We start from the raw sequence: 15,000 nt of genomic DNA on the forward strand, positions 1-15,000 counted from the left end.
ACAAAAACACTGTTTGCAGAAGCCATCCTGGCCCTGCCTTCTCTCTGTAATAGTCTTCCCTTCATTGCAATACAACACTCTCATAGTAGGGGGAAAAGCGCACACAGATGTACAAACCCACATTTCTATTCACGATGTTCACGCCCCCAAACTGCTGAAGTCTAATTTCAAAGTCACCTCTACCTCAAGCTCTTATAGAAACAGGACGAGGCACTGATTTGCGAATACAGCACTCTTGATCACCACCACCCAAAGAAAGATGCGTTAGCATCCCTAAGCTGTCACTCGGACACTCTGTCTCCAGGGAAGTTAAATTGCTGATTCTCTACATTCTAAGAAACATCATAGCACATCACATTATATATTATTTAAAATATGTCATAGCAAATCCCCCTTTTTATGTTACAGATAGCTTGGCCACCATTATAGCTAGCACCAGCCTAGCCATAGCTCACATAAAAAACAGCTCATATATAAAAAAACACACTGGCCGGATCATTAAACATTATGATAAAAATAAACTGCATGTCTTTGGCAGTATAATGTCAATCATACATTATCTCGAACAACTTGCATATGGGCTACAATAACAATTTGTTGTAGAAAAACATTTCTTCATCTCGAATCTTTCATACACTCCCCATGCAATGTGATTGGTCGGCAGCTGTACAGACACGTGAAACACGCTGTAGAAAGGCGAAACGTCTCCCGCCCTGCGGAGACAACTGTATGATTTCCATAGTCCAAGAGCGCTGTAGAACCCCGCAGACTCATAGAAACACTCGCATTTGGGCAAAACATCAGCAACATCTCTGCAACAGCTGAAGGGCATCTTGCTACTGTGGGGTAATGAGTTTATGGTGTTTCAGTATGTCAGTCATGTCATCGGTCAAATCAAAGAAAAATTAAGCCCAGACATACTTCTGTCAAGTAATGACCTCAAAAATTCAGAAATACTAACTGAACGTCTCCCAATTAAACCCCATTAATATGACCACTGAACTAATTTCTACCTACAACTCGTGAAGGAACTCCATAAGATCACTAAATCATAAATCATTATCATAACCCGGCAAAGAAAATATCAAAATTCTCCAACTCAAATTCTCCAATAATATAAAAAAAAACTTCGCCAAATTCACACTGTCAGCGCACACACTCCGAAACTCACAGAAACTCCACGGACTTCTGTCATCACATTTCAAACTCGCAAATTTCACAAGAAGAAAGAAAAAAAAAGTAATGAGCCCAAGAAAAAAAAAACCCAGCCCCAAGTTATCACTGAAAATGTTCTCTCAAGCTCTGATATTTCAGCAACCCACAAAATCAGTAAGAACTCTTTACTGTCTAACAGCAAAACCCATTTTTACTGCTTATATAATTAACCTCCCTGAAACATAATGTCAAACACCCATTTACGTAATTCACAAACCTCGACAAAAAAAATCATATCTCCCTTCTAAAATGGAAACGCTATTTAAAGCTTAACTCCAATTATGACAAATCTCGTAGGAAAAGAAAAAGAAAGAAAAGAAAAAAAATACTAACAATAATAATACGTGAACTTTCCCCATCACACAACATATATAATATACATAACCCAACTCTTTCCCCACTAAATGCAGTGTGTATCATTACGGAATTTCCTTTCGCAACAATTTCATCAATACATCTCCCTGAAATGCCAAAATCAGCAACTCTCAGAATAGTGCAAAACTCTGAGTAATCAACACTGAGAAAAGAGTCAGCAACCGGACTCATCACAGCATTATCAGCAAAAATCCACCTGTGAATACGTCAGGTGCTCAAACTGCAGTATAGAAATGTCTAGTCAGACTTGCAACTTCAGAAAACCCATGATTCTCCAAAAAAGTTCTATACTTACACCATATCAGCACATTTCACAAAATTATCTCCAGGATATTTCCAACGTGCAGAAAAAAAAATTGTCATAAAGACATAACTCTCCCATGATATTATTCAATTATAGAAAACGAATATCACCTATTTGGATATAAACTCGGTAAACACAATTCCACAATTATATGCCACCAAAGAAAAATAACCCACTGTGAATATAAAAACACAACATCTCCATAAGGACTCATAAAAACTGCAAACACAGTAATGCCACCAAAATATATCACCATATCAATAATAACACCACTCCGGCGATATAAACATTTCCCATCATTTCATTAATAACCCCATGTGGAATAAAAATAAGTCTCCAAAAAATTTTATATCTCCAAGCAGGATAATAAAAAATGTAACTCCATCTCCTAAAAAAAAATGCACTCAAAGCATCTAGCTGATACACTCGAAAATATTGCCACAAGTCTCCTCATAAAATGACTGCAACAAAAATTTAACTAAACATAGCGATCACCACCATAGGCCTCAAACTGTGGACTATCTCCAGCAAAATAAAAGATATCAAATGGCCAAAATATTATATCTCCAATTATATCTCCAATTCTCCAGTAAAATAACTTGAAAAGCCTCTCTAAGGAGCTCAATGTTACAGTCAAAAACTATAAACTCTCTGTTTAGCATAACTGCTGAGAAAGGGCAAAAACTCGGCAAATAAAATTGCCCAGGAAATTCTAGAAACAAAATCACCAGTGTGCTATAACTCATTACAACAAAACTCCAAATCCAAAGTGTCTAGGCAAAGACTTCCCCATAGTCACTACGGCATAAGCCACTAGAAACTTACCAAGTTTCCTATCTCTGGCAAAGTTGCTACAAACACAATTGTGTGAGAGGCCACAATTCTCGGAAACAATATATCCAGAAAAAAAAAGATGTAGTGCCATCATGTATACATTCAAAAAGTGAAAAAAAAACAAAAAAAAAAAATTTCCATAAATCTCTCTGCCAGCATCAAACAGCTGAAATTATAAACACATTCCCGAACAATGACTCCAAGTCACGAACTGAGATATCAAAAATTCACACAAACTGTTCGGAGAGAAAAATAAATTCAAATTAGCCCATGATAAAAAAAACTTACGTCAGTGATGGCTAATGTCCAAAAAGGGAAAGAAAAAATCAATGGCACTGTTAACTATTCCCGTGACACCTGTAACATCTATGACTCTCGCGTAGACTTCAAGCAACTATCTGCTGAACCATAAAAAAAAAAGGAAAACTAAATCTGTGGTTAGTTCCAACCCATATTAAAAACATTACCACCCTTAATACTCATTATAACACCCATGTTAGAATAAAAAAATAAACACCAGTATCAGACACCAAAATTATTATCCTTAAATTCACCAAAATTCACCAGAAATTGTTATCACCACCCACAAATCATTGACACATTCCCCAAAAATCATTACCACCATGAATATGAGAGAATCCCCATAAATATCTCCAGTAATGATAATAATCCTCCATAATAATTCCACTTAAATATCCCCCCACAATAATAATTCTCCATAGTAATTCTCCATAAAAATTCTCCAGAAATATCTCCAGTAAGGCTTTAATATTGCCATTTCCCCCAGTATTCATCACCATTGACCACACCCCCATAACTCCAACATCACCACCAATTAGCACTCCCCGGTATCATCACCACTTAGCAGCACCAAGCACCCATTTCATCACCAATAACACATCACCAGTCACCACCAATGGCACTCACCAGTCACCATCATTCTAAAATAATCTATCAATATCCCAACAAATCTCCATTAAAAAACAATCTCTTTATCCCCAGTTATAATTATGCCCTCTAACATTGGGTAAAGGCATTCTCCAAAGGCATAAGGAAAACTTACACCACATTCATATGCATTTCATTTCATTTTCTCTTACTCATAAGAAAGAAAAAAAAATCTTTTCTACAGAAAACCCTACGGGCATGTCACAGCATTTCCCAGTGGCTATCAGTTGATTTCATGGCTTTGAACTTTCCTTTTCAAGGCCAAAACTACCCCCATTATCCCGACACAAAGAAAAAAAAAAAAGTTCACCCCCCCATTAAGCATTCCCCCGTGGAAGGATACCACTAGCTCTCTTGGGCGCTACCCTCTGTCGCTCAGCAAAAATTGCGCTGAGTGCATATACGTGAGCGGCCGCTGTCTCCAAGGGCCAAAAAAATGCAATCCATGCATCGCCAAGAACTGAATTGTATGTATGAAAAAACTTTCCACACTTATATCATGTGTCAAAACCAAGACGAATGCATCTCCTTTAACATGTGCCAAGAAAAAAAAAACACATCACTTTCCACTCCTAATGGGAAAAAAATGGTACTGTGAACTGATTCCTAACTCAAAAAAGGATTCATACACAAAGGCAAAAATAATAATATCACACTCACTCTCAAATGAGAGATTTACCCGACCGCCAAAACCGAGCACGCTCCGCATAAACACGCGAATACACACATAATTGAACGACTCGGTATTACGAGCGAGAAAACACTTGGCAACGCACACCTCAGAAAGCTCACTGAGCAACTGACTGCCTCGATGCATCTCACTGTGGCAGAAATGCTGACCCTAGTTGAAAATTCCTCTCCCAGTACCACATCCAACGGCTGAACAATTCTTAACTCCCATCACTTACTAACTGAAATCCAACACATTCCCACAACCAGACCTCTCTGAAAACAGCAGCTTATAGCTGCTATTAATCTCACAAAATGCTCAATATCGTTCAAACACCGGTTGCCACCACTAATAACAAGATTGTCAATCTCGTTATCATTTTGGAAGCGATAGGCCAAGAGCGGCAGGAACTGGTAATTGGCAACACATTTTCTCTCTCTCTCTCTCTCTCTCTCTCTCTCTCTCTCTCTCTCTCTCTCTCTCTCTCCGATTCCCGACAACTCTTTCTCTCTCTCTCTCTCTCGATATACCACCCCTTCCATTATCCCAGGTTATCAAATCAGAGTCGTGAATTACAAAAATATGCATTTATTTAAAAGCAAAGTATTAACTGAATAACTCAGATTCTTAACAGAATGATTAAATGAAATGTTAACTCAAAGTCCAAATAACCCAGATAACCCTCGGTAATTAATCTAACACCAACATTAGTTGAGCCATAACACTAGGCACAGTCAACATAGTAATCAAGTTAGTACACCATTTCTCCAATGAACAACCCCCATTCTTCTCCAGAACAGTTCCCCTCTTCCAGAACTGGCTGTTAGAAGACAGGAGAACACTCTGGTAAGCACAAAAGATAATCAAAGATCATATAAACAGAATATCTCTGAAATAAATATTCAAATACAATCCAGCCACACTTTGGTCAAAATAGATATAATAACGCTCACCCATTCAGCCAGTATGCACTGTCACTTAACAAAAACACTGTTTGCAGAAGCCATCCTGGCCCTGCCTTCTCTCTGTAATAGTCTTCCCTTCATTGCAATACAACTCTCTCATATGTAGGGGGAAAAGCGCACACATATGTACAAACCCACACTCCTATTCACGATGTTCACGCCCCCAAACTGCTGAAGTCCAGTTTCAAAGTCACCTCTACATCAAACTCTCATAGTGACAGGACGAGGCACTGATTTGCAAAGACAGCACTCTTGATAACACCACCCAAAGAAAGATGCGTTAGCATTCTTAAGCTGTCACTCGGACACTCTGTCTCCATGGAAGTTAAATTGCTGATTCTCTACATTCTAAGAAACATCATAGCACATCACATTATATATTATTTAAAATATATCATAGCAAATCCCCCTTTTTATGTTACATATATTTATATATACTATATACAGGTAGAGAGATAGATAGATATATCGGTGGACAGATATGAAATACGCAAGAAGTTTAGCAGATGTGTGAGCAAGATTTTGGTTTAAAAGAAAATGAGTCGTGCATGTGTCGTGGATAGTAAAGAGAAACAGCAGAAAAAAAGTAAAAAGACCTAAAAAGGGAAAAATTTGAAATTGCGTTGAAAAGAGGAGAAAACTGCGATGGTGTATGGAAACCATGAAGACTGACTGGCTGTTAACATGGATGATGACGTGAGAGTATTTGGGATTAACGAAACAGATGATGGTGGAAAGAGGGAAACAAGAAAGGTTGCAGGTTGCGTGCAAAAGATTGGGAAGAAACTTGAAATGTGTATGGAAGCCCATGTGGGGATAAAGGATAAGGTTGTTGAGCCAACTCTCCTTTACAGACGTAAGTGTAGATGTTAAATTCAAACAAAAAAGAAAAAAGACTGAAGATACCGAGATGAACTGTTCGTGTAATAACCATGCAGTAAGAACCGACATGGGTGAGAAATACACACATACAGAGAAGAAGTGAGAAAAAGGGTAATTAGTGAGACGATGGATCACAGAATATTTAAAGAATGGGTACTGCCAGGTTGGTGAAAATATGTATGATTCATATGTGTTATGGCAAAAGAAGAGAAGATCCATAAGTGGTTGGATAGATTATGTGAAAGAGACATTGGAAAGATTGCCCTAATGTCCAGAAAGCACAAGAGCTTGTGGAAGATTGGGGGGGAATTGGGAGCATTTTTTGTAGGCGTATGAAACTGCTCATGTTGTTGAAGCTTTACTCCACAGGTGGTTCATCCATCATTCGTCTGTTAAAGTATGAATGTAGCAGTGGCTATTGTATTGTTTTCTCTCTGAAGCGACCTCACCTCATATCAGAGGAAAATTATTAATTCTGTGCTATATTATATATATATATATATATATATATATATATATATATATATATAATTATATGTATGTATGTATATATATTATATATATATATATATATATATATATATATATATATATATATATATATATATACTATATATATAACCCACTAATCAAAACTAAACAAGAGGCAACTCTTACCTTTCAGTTGCTGGCCGTCTCTCTCTGCAAACGGTATCAAACTAGGCTAATGAGTTCACATAAACACAGGAATATGCTATTTATTTCCCAAACTAAATGAACATAATATGGAACAAAGTGACTAAATAATGTCATATTAAGAACTAAGTCTGACCCACAAAAAGAACTGTAAATTATCATCTTATTCTCCTGAATTAGACTAAGTAATCACCCCCAAAACTCCCAAATTGTCAACCACAACATTTCAATAGTCAAGTCTTTAGAGAATCCTGTCTCTAGAATAATGACATGGGACCTATCTGAAACAAAGAGACATATCCATTATATTTCCCATCAAACAATTAATTAATTAATGTTAAATAAATGTATACACATCACACTTCTCTCTTTTCAAAGGCAACTGTTCCTAAGTCTTTTAAATGTGTCATACCTCTTCGATGGGTTTCTTCCAACACCTCATGTCCTCCAAACCGTCTTTTACCTTGCCTCCGGAGCGTGTGGCTTTTCTCACTAAGTATCGGGCGATTGAACCCATCATTACATGCACAAACACACGTAGTTATCAGCCACACCTTAAAGTCCCATAGCAACTGGTTGTACAGGCCTCAGCCTCACAAATGCATACTCACAACTCCTTCTTCGAGGAAGGCTGTCGCTAGGTTCTTTCTGTCTCCAAGCCAAGAAAACTGATGCATCCCAATTCACCGACACATTCCACTTTCCTTAATTTCCATATATATATATATATATATATATATATATATATATATATATATATATATATATATATATATATATAAGCAAATACCACAGGAAAATAGGCTGAAATTCTAACCGAGTGCTTTCGTCCTTTAACGAGACATTGTCGAGGCACAAATGAGATACAGTCGAAAAGAAAGTTACAAGGTAAACAAAAAGATCAAGAATCCCTTGTAACTTTCTTTTCAACTGTACCTCATCTGTGACTCGACAATGTCTCATTAAAGGATGAAAGCGTTCAGTTAGAATTTCTGGCTATTATTTTTCCTGTGGTACTCGCTTATATCATGAAGTCGCGTGCATCTACTGTGATTTTTTAAGCACATATACATGTGCACCCAAATAAATCCTTTTCACCTATGTGCCAATTATTTAAAATTTTACCACTTCCTATTAGAACAAGTGCAGAAAAAATTTTTACAGAGAGAATAAAGCTGGGAGTTTTCATACAGGCATGTGAATACTTGCATGTATTCTCAACAATTTTCTGATGTTATTTCTGTGATTACCGTAGCTGTAATTACACTAGCAGTATTCATATTTCTTGCATATTTTCATTTATATTAATGTATTGCTCAGTCTCGAAACACCAGTCAGGCTACATGATATATCGACAGTCCTCGAAGTACCTACATTTGGTGACTTCCTTATCCAATACTGCCCTTTTCACCTCGGAGTTAGGTCCCAACATGTTCCCTCTCGCATCCGTCAGATCTGGGCAACATAAAGGACATTAGGTGACCCGTCCCACATCCAAGGTAAAGATACTACTGATGCCAATGACCTTTCTCCTGCAGGAGCTTTCTTGATCCCCTACTTCGTGATGCTGACCTTCCTGGGCCTTCCGCTGTTCTACCTGGAGCTGGCCGTCGGGCAGAGAATCCGCAAGGGGTCCCTTGGGGCGTGGCACCAGGTGTCGCCCAATCTAGGGGGCGTCGGGGTCGCTTCGGCCGTCGTGTCCTTCGTGGTGGCTCTCTACTACAACACCGTCATCGCCTGGTGCCTCTATTACCTGTTTCAGGTGAGTGGTCTCATTTGCCTCTGGATTTTTTTTTTTTTTTTTTTTTTTGAGGGGGGGGGGGGGGCGCGGCGAAAATGCCGTGATATTGAGTTTACAGTTTCCTTTTAATTAAAAATTCTAAACATTCAGTCTTTCTCATAACACATTAATCACTCATCAGGTTTTAGTAAAAATGTTATTACATCCTTTGGATAAGGAATCTTAGAATAAGTATATACATAATGTATTGTGTAATTTTTCTAAGGTTCCTCATCCAAAGGATGTAATAACATTTTTACTCAAACCGAGAAAGACTGAATGCAAATGTCATAGGGAATGCCTCGTGTCATGTCTTGAATGTAGATATTCTATGTGACTTGATACTTAAAGTCAATACATCGACTTTGTGTTTCCCTTCGTTAACCACTGAAAGAGCTCCCCAATAATCCTTCATTCCAGTTTTAAATACATCAGACAATTTAATTCATTCAATAGATGTTAAGAGAATCGTCGAAGGACCATCCTGCCATAGAGAGTCTCCTGTTACAAAATTTCTAAAATATCAATTTAATTATAATGAGATCTTAAATTAATACCTCCTGCGTACCTAAATCAGCTTCTGTTTCTAAATAACAAGAACTTTTGATTCATACAATTCCAATTCCATATGGCTGGAAAATTTTATAACTGTTAGAATATGAAATTCCTCCGGAATATTGCCTAAGTTTCCTCTGGAGCTTCATGACCTTGTAACAATGCCAAATGACATGAAAACTCATTTATCTGACTTACAGAATAGCACTCATGACTCGTGCCTACCTTTCAGAGCTTCCAGTCCCCTCTGCCGTGGTCTGACTGCCCCCACGCCATCGGGGTCGTCGTGAACGAGACGAGTCTGACCCACGAGTGCGAGAAGGCAGGGCCGACGCAGTACTTCTGGTACCGAGACACGCTCGAGATCACCACCAGCATCAGCGACCCTGGAGAGTTCAACTGGAAGATCGCTGGCTGCATGGCCGTCGCCTGGGTCCTCATCTACACTGTGCATCTGAATGGGGAATCGTGGGGCCACGGCAAGGTTGAGCCGTCCCGGCAAGGTTTGTTCCGATTCGCTCTTGCAGGTAGGGGACCGGTCAGTTCCCTAGAGACAAATACATGACGTTTGATTATTCTTGGAGTCACGGTGATGCAATTGTTTTTAAACACTGTTAGGTTCAAGTTTGAAGTCCTGTGGTTTTCTGACGACACAGAATCATGTGAAACGAAGTTTAATTACTATCTATAATGAATTACGAAAACAGCCTAATTACTTCTGGGGTTTGATAACTATTATTACTGTTGTTAAATTAAGCTAACATAGTACTAGCACGGCCTCTGTTCTTTTGAGCAACTCAATACCCAGCCATTGTATTCTGTAGAGCTTACTTCAAGGTCTTTTATCCTTTTCTATGCATTTTCATTCACCATGCATTTATCTCGAAATTAGTGCATTTTTTGTAACCCTTCACTGTCCTCATTCTTTACCAAAACGTTGCTTCTCTCCAACAGGTTGTTTATGTAACAGCTGTGTTCCCTTACCTGGTACTTCTGGTGTTCTTCTGCAGGGGCGTCACCCTCAGGGGTATGGCTGACGGCATCGGGCATCTCTTCACCCCTAGGGTAAGAGGAAAGTGTCAAGGATTAAATTTTACTTTAGAACTTCATCGTCTTAGTTTATTCATTCATTCACTGCTGGTTTCCGGGAGCTGAATGGGACCCATTTGACAACAGAAGTCTGATGCAAGTTTCTTTAGCCCTGAGCTATGGGATGGGGGTTGATTTCCTCACACTCATCTTGTCCTCCTATCCAAAAGAGAAATCAAGAAAATTTTTTACCTTTAGTTCAAAAAGATAAAAAAAAATTTCATATGTTTCATGCGAGTATATGAAAGAAGTATAGGCAGTATATGCAGCATGTCATGGTACTTGTTATCATAAATCATCAATCAGTAATTATTTTAAAGTTAGGAGACTAAGAATGTCACACTGCCGAATCCCAAGCCAAGTGATTAGAAAAGCCGTTTAGTCAAATGATCTAAGAGATAACTCTTCTTCTATGCATTTGCAGTGGGAGAAGCTGGAGGACCCCGTCGTGTGGCTGGAGGCTGGAACCCAGATCTTCTTCTCCCTCGGCCTGGCATTCGGAGGGACTCATAGCTTTTGGATCCTACAATCCAGTCAACAACAACTGCTTGAGGGACGCCGTGATGGTCTCCCTCACTAACTGCTTTACTTCGTTGCTGGCTGCTGTTGTCGTCTTTTCTATACTAGGTGGGTTCCCAGCTTTCCTCACGTTCAACACTTTCGTCACATTTTTAAACTGACGTTTCACCTACGTTACATTCTCCTCTCTTTTCCAAACATTACTTTCAATCTAAATATTTCCTATACTCTTCACTTGATTCTAAGTGGCCCCATACACTATTCGTTAACTTCGAAAGATTCTTTATACTACGAGCAAGTTCTAAACATTAATCAAATACATCAAACACGGGTTCAATTCTTCTCTGAGTTCCAAACATTTTCATATTATTAATTAAGGCCTAAAGCATTCTTAAACGGATCAATAATTGGTTACCAATTATTTCCAGATTCACTGCAATTTCTATTGACAATCAAGATTTCTCAGTTTGTTCTATAAACCTCCAAACACACATTCACGTCAATTGGCATCTAAATATTTTCGAAACATTCAATTCATATGTAAGTTAGGAATGCACACACACACACACACACACGCACACTCCCTACAAAACTACAAAGCAAAACATCAACAACTACTGAATCGAGGATGAACACTCCTATGTATAAATGCCAACAGATGTATGTCTCAGAGATCGAGATGGATTGCTCACAAGATTAGAAGGGATGCGGAACAACTAGTCAGGAAAGTAGAAAACATGAAAGTAACTAGACGAGAACCTGTAGGAAGACACAAGAAAATGTGGGAAGAAGAGAGAGGAAACGATGAAAGAGAGAAGAATAGACGCAGGACCAAAAGAAAAAACCTAGATTGGTTCTCGACAGGAGTTCTTTGGACAGAAAAGATCACCGCAGGACACAAGCCAAGGACGTCAAAAACGCGCTTTGATGAGAATGAATTGGAATTGGAATATAGAAATTAAGCCAAATGCCAAACGGTGAAATCTATGAGGTCACTCAGCGCTGAGAGGGAAACTGAGAGTAAACTGTAACAGGAGGAAAACCTCTTAGTTGCACTATGAAACAATTGTCAGGAGAGGGTGGAAAGTAAGATGGAAGAACGATAATGTGAAAGGAGGTAGAGTAAAAGGAATGAAAGGGTTTGCAGCTAGGGGCCGAAGGGATGCTATAAAGACCCTTAAGAGGTGCACTGACGGCACTAAGCCCCTACAGAGAATGATGAAAGTCCGAAAATAAGACGCCTACTCATCAAAAGGTTCCACCGGACGGCAGTAATTCGTGTGCAAGAGAACGAGCCCTTCAGAGAAGAAGCCTTATGGCATTTACAAGCCGAATCACATTGATTGATTTACTGCTCTCTCTCTCTCTCTCTCTCTCTCTCTCTCTCTCTCTCTTTCTATCTCTCTCTCTCTCTCCTGAATTATTCTCCTTCCACTGCCTACCACTTGACTCGATCTGTTTTCCCTTTCTGTCACTTTTAGTCGACACTGATACTTTTCTTTTAGAACGGTGTTCACTTATTCACTTGTGCGAGAAAAAGTCAATATTCACCTCTAGTCCGTTGGTATTCTCGTAAAAAAATATATATTTTCATTGTTTTTCTTCCAAATACTCCTTTTTCATTTTTTCTCATTCGGGACCACCTTTTTTATTTTTTTGCTTTTTTTTTATTTCGAACAATTTTCAATGCAGATTGCAATTCGTCCCGTTCTGCCTTGCTCTTGCCTGCAATTTTTCTTTTCCTTTTTATAGAGATTTTTTTTTAATTCATTCTTTAAGATTTTTAATCTCTGTATAATTGTTTAACAGCATTTGTTGATATTTATTCGTGCCTAATATTGTTCCCTTGACAAATATCTGCGTAAATTATATATATATATAATATATATAAATATAATATATATATATAATATATATATATATATATATATATAATATATATATAAAGGTTAAGTATATCTTAGTTTAACCAGGCCACTGAGCTGAGTTAAACAGCTCTCCTAGGGCTGGCACGAAGTATTTCATATTGCTACGTGGCTAGGAAGCAACTGGTTTCTTAGCAACGGGGACCTACAGCTTATTGTGGGATGCGAACCACATTATATCGAAAAATGAATATCTAATCACCAGAAATAAATTCCTTTGATCCCGCGCTGGTGGCCGCAGGAAAGCGAACTCGGGCTACCGATTGACAGTTCGAGTATGGAACCATCTCGTCCAGTGAAGAACTAAAAATATAAATATATATATATATATGTAAATCTATATTATGTATATATTTATTATTATATATTTTATATATTATATAAACATACATACAGACAATACACACGAAAAACGTGTTCACAGAAATATATTTCTGACTCACGACGGGACAAACCACAGTCTTTGGAACGAGTCCAGGGAATTAGCAATTCGACGGATATATTCATATATATATATATAATGTGTGTGGGGAGTATGGTCTTCCAGAGATTCGCAACGAGGATATATAGGTATCCACGAGGCCGATCAATTTCAGCTTAAAAATTCTGCAGCATTAAAGCTTTCTCGGTGACTGCCTGTATAAGTCATTTATCAAAAGCAACGGGTAGAGTGTTTTCATTTTATCCTCAAGACGCCTCACGGTTTTATGAAAAATAAAAAAAAAATAAAAAAAAAATAAAAAACTCAACCTCGATGATAAAAGATGTGCCAGTCATGACGTAAAATCGTTTACTGCCTCGAGGGTTCCAAGAAGAAAGTGTTTCGCTTATCTCAGAAATAGTAAACCTGATTTATTATGATTAAATGTAAAGATTCCCCCCCCCCCCCCCCCCAGAAAAACCCCCTCCCAACACCCCCGCCTCCGCCTCTGTGTTATTCGTTGATCTAATTAAGAAATACGACTCTGTCAAAATGTCGTTTACCTTCTGATGAACAGTTTTATACATACTTCAGCTACAGGCTTCCAATTGGTTCACCTCGGTACCCAGAATTAGCGAATATTTATATTGGATTTTGACTATAACATTTTTGCCAAAGCCCATGCGCTGGGATCTATGAGGTCATTCACCGATGGAAATGATGTTGAAACAGCTGTCAGGAAGGGCGGAAAGTAAAATGGAAGAAAGCCAAACTGAATGGAGGAGGATTGGTACAATGAATGAAAGAGGTCGCAGTTACGGGCCAAAGGAACGCTGCAAAGAACCTTCAGTTATGACTACAGCGTACCGCGTGAGGTATACTGACGGCGCTACACTCCCTACGAGGGCGAATTATTTATACTGAATGTTATGTGACTATAATACAGCCTGGTATTTCACCATCTTAATCTGACGTGGTATCCAGAAGTCTGCGATATTCTTGCAGCTTTTAGAACTCTCTCTCTCTCTCTCTCTCCTCTCTCTCTCTCTCTCTCTCTCTCTCTCTCTCTCTCTCTCTCTCTCTCTCATTTTTTACATTTTCTTAAGCAAATCCCAGTTCTTTGCGCATAAGTCTATAAGCTTCACAGCTTAAACTGAGACCGAAGGTAACTTACCCGCAGGAACCTATGAGGTCATTCTGCACTGAAAGAGTAATTAAGAGTGAAAAATGCCATAAAAGTGTAACAGGAGGAAAACCTAGCAGTTGCAATATGAAACAATTGTTAGGAGATTGTGGAGAATAAGATAATAAGATAGAAGAGAATATGAACGGAAGTAGAGTAAAAGCTATGAAATGCATTGCAGCTAAGGGCCGAAGGGACGCTGCAAAGAACCTCAAGTAATCCCTACACCTGTGCACTGACTGCACTAACCCCCTACAAATCATCACAATTTTAAAATTATAGAAAGGTCACACATCCCAGTTCTAACGCCAATGCATTTTCATACTAATATATAACTAGGGATCATTTTAAAAAAATTGACCTGCTTAAGAACTAGTTACGAAAGCAAATCATTACAAGGAGTCTGAGTGACAGGTATATTTGAGAAGATGATACAAATAAAAACGCTGTGAATGGGCTCTAGTGCATCCAAAAATCTCTCCTTATACCCAAACCATCTATTCACACCATAGCACTTGGAAAAAGAAATCGATAAAATTACAGAGTATAACTTGTTTACTTTTAAGTATTTACATATTATTTTACCCAACGCTCGAGTACTTTCAGGCGCTATCTGTGGCCCTTTCTCAAGAGATGTGTAAGTTGTCAGACTGGGTCAAG

The 15,000-nt window shown here is 38.4% G+C and overlaps 1 pseudogene; it reads left to right on the plus strand.

Annotated features, from left to right (window-relative positions):
• The window catches only part of LOC135205770 (sodium-dependent neutral amino acid transporter B(0)AT3-like), a 118,386-nt pseudogene that overhangs the window by 82,989 nt on the left and 20,397 nt on the right, over window positions 1-15,000 (plus strand).

Source organism: Macrobrachium nipponense, chromosome 24 (assembly GCF_015104395.2).
Source record: "Macrobrachium nipponense isolate FS-2020 chromosome 24, ASM1510439v2, whole genome shotgun sequence".
In the NCBI taxonomy this organism is placed as follows: domain Eukaryota; kingdom Metazoa; phylum Arthropoda; class Malacostraca; order Decapoda; family Palaemonidae; genus Macrobrachium; species Macrobrachium nipponense.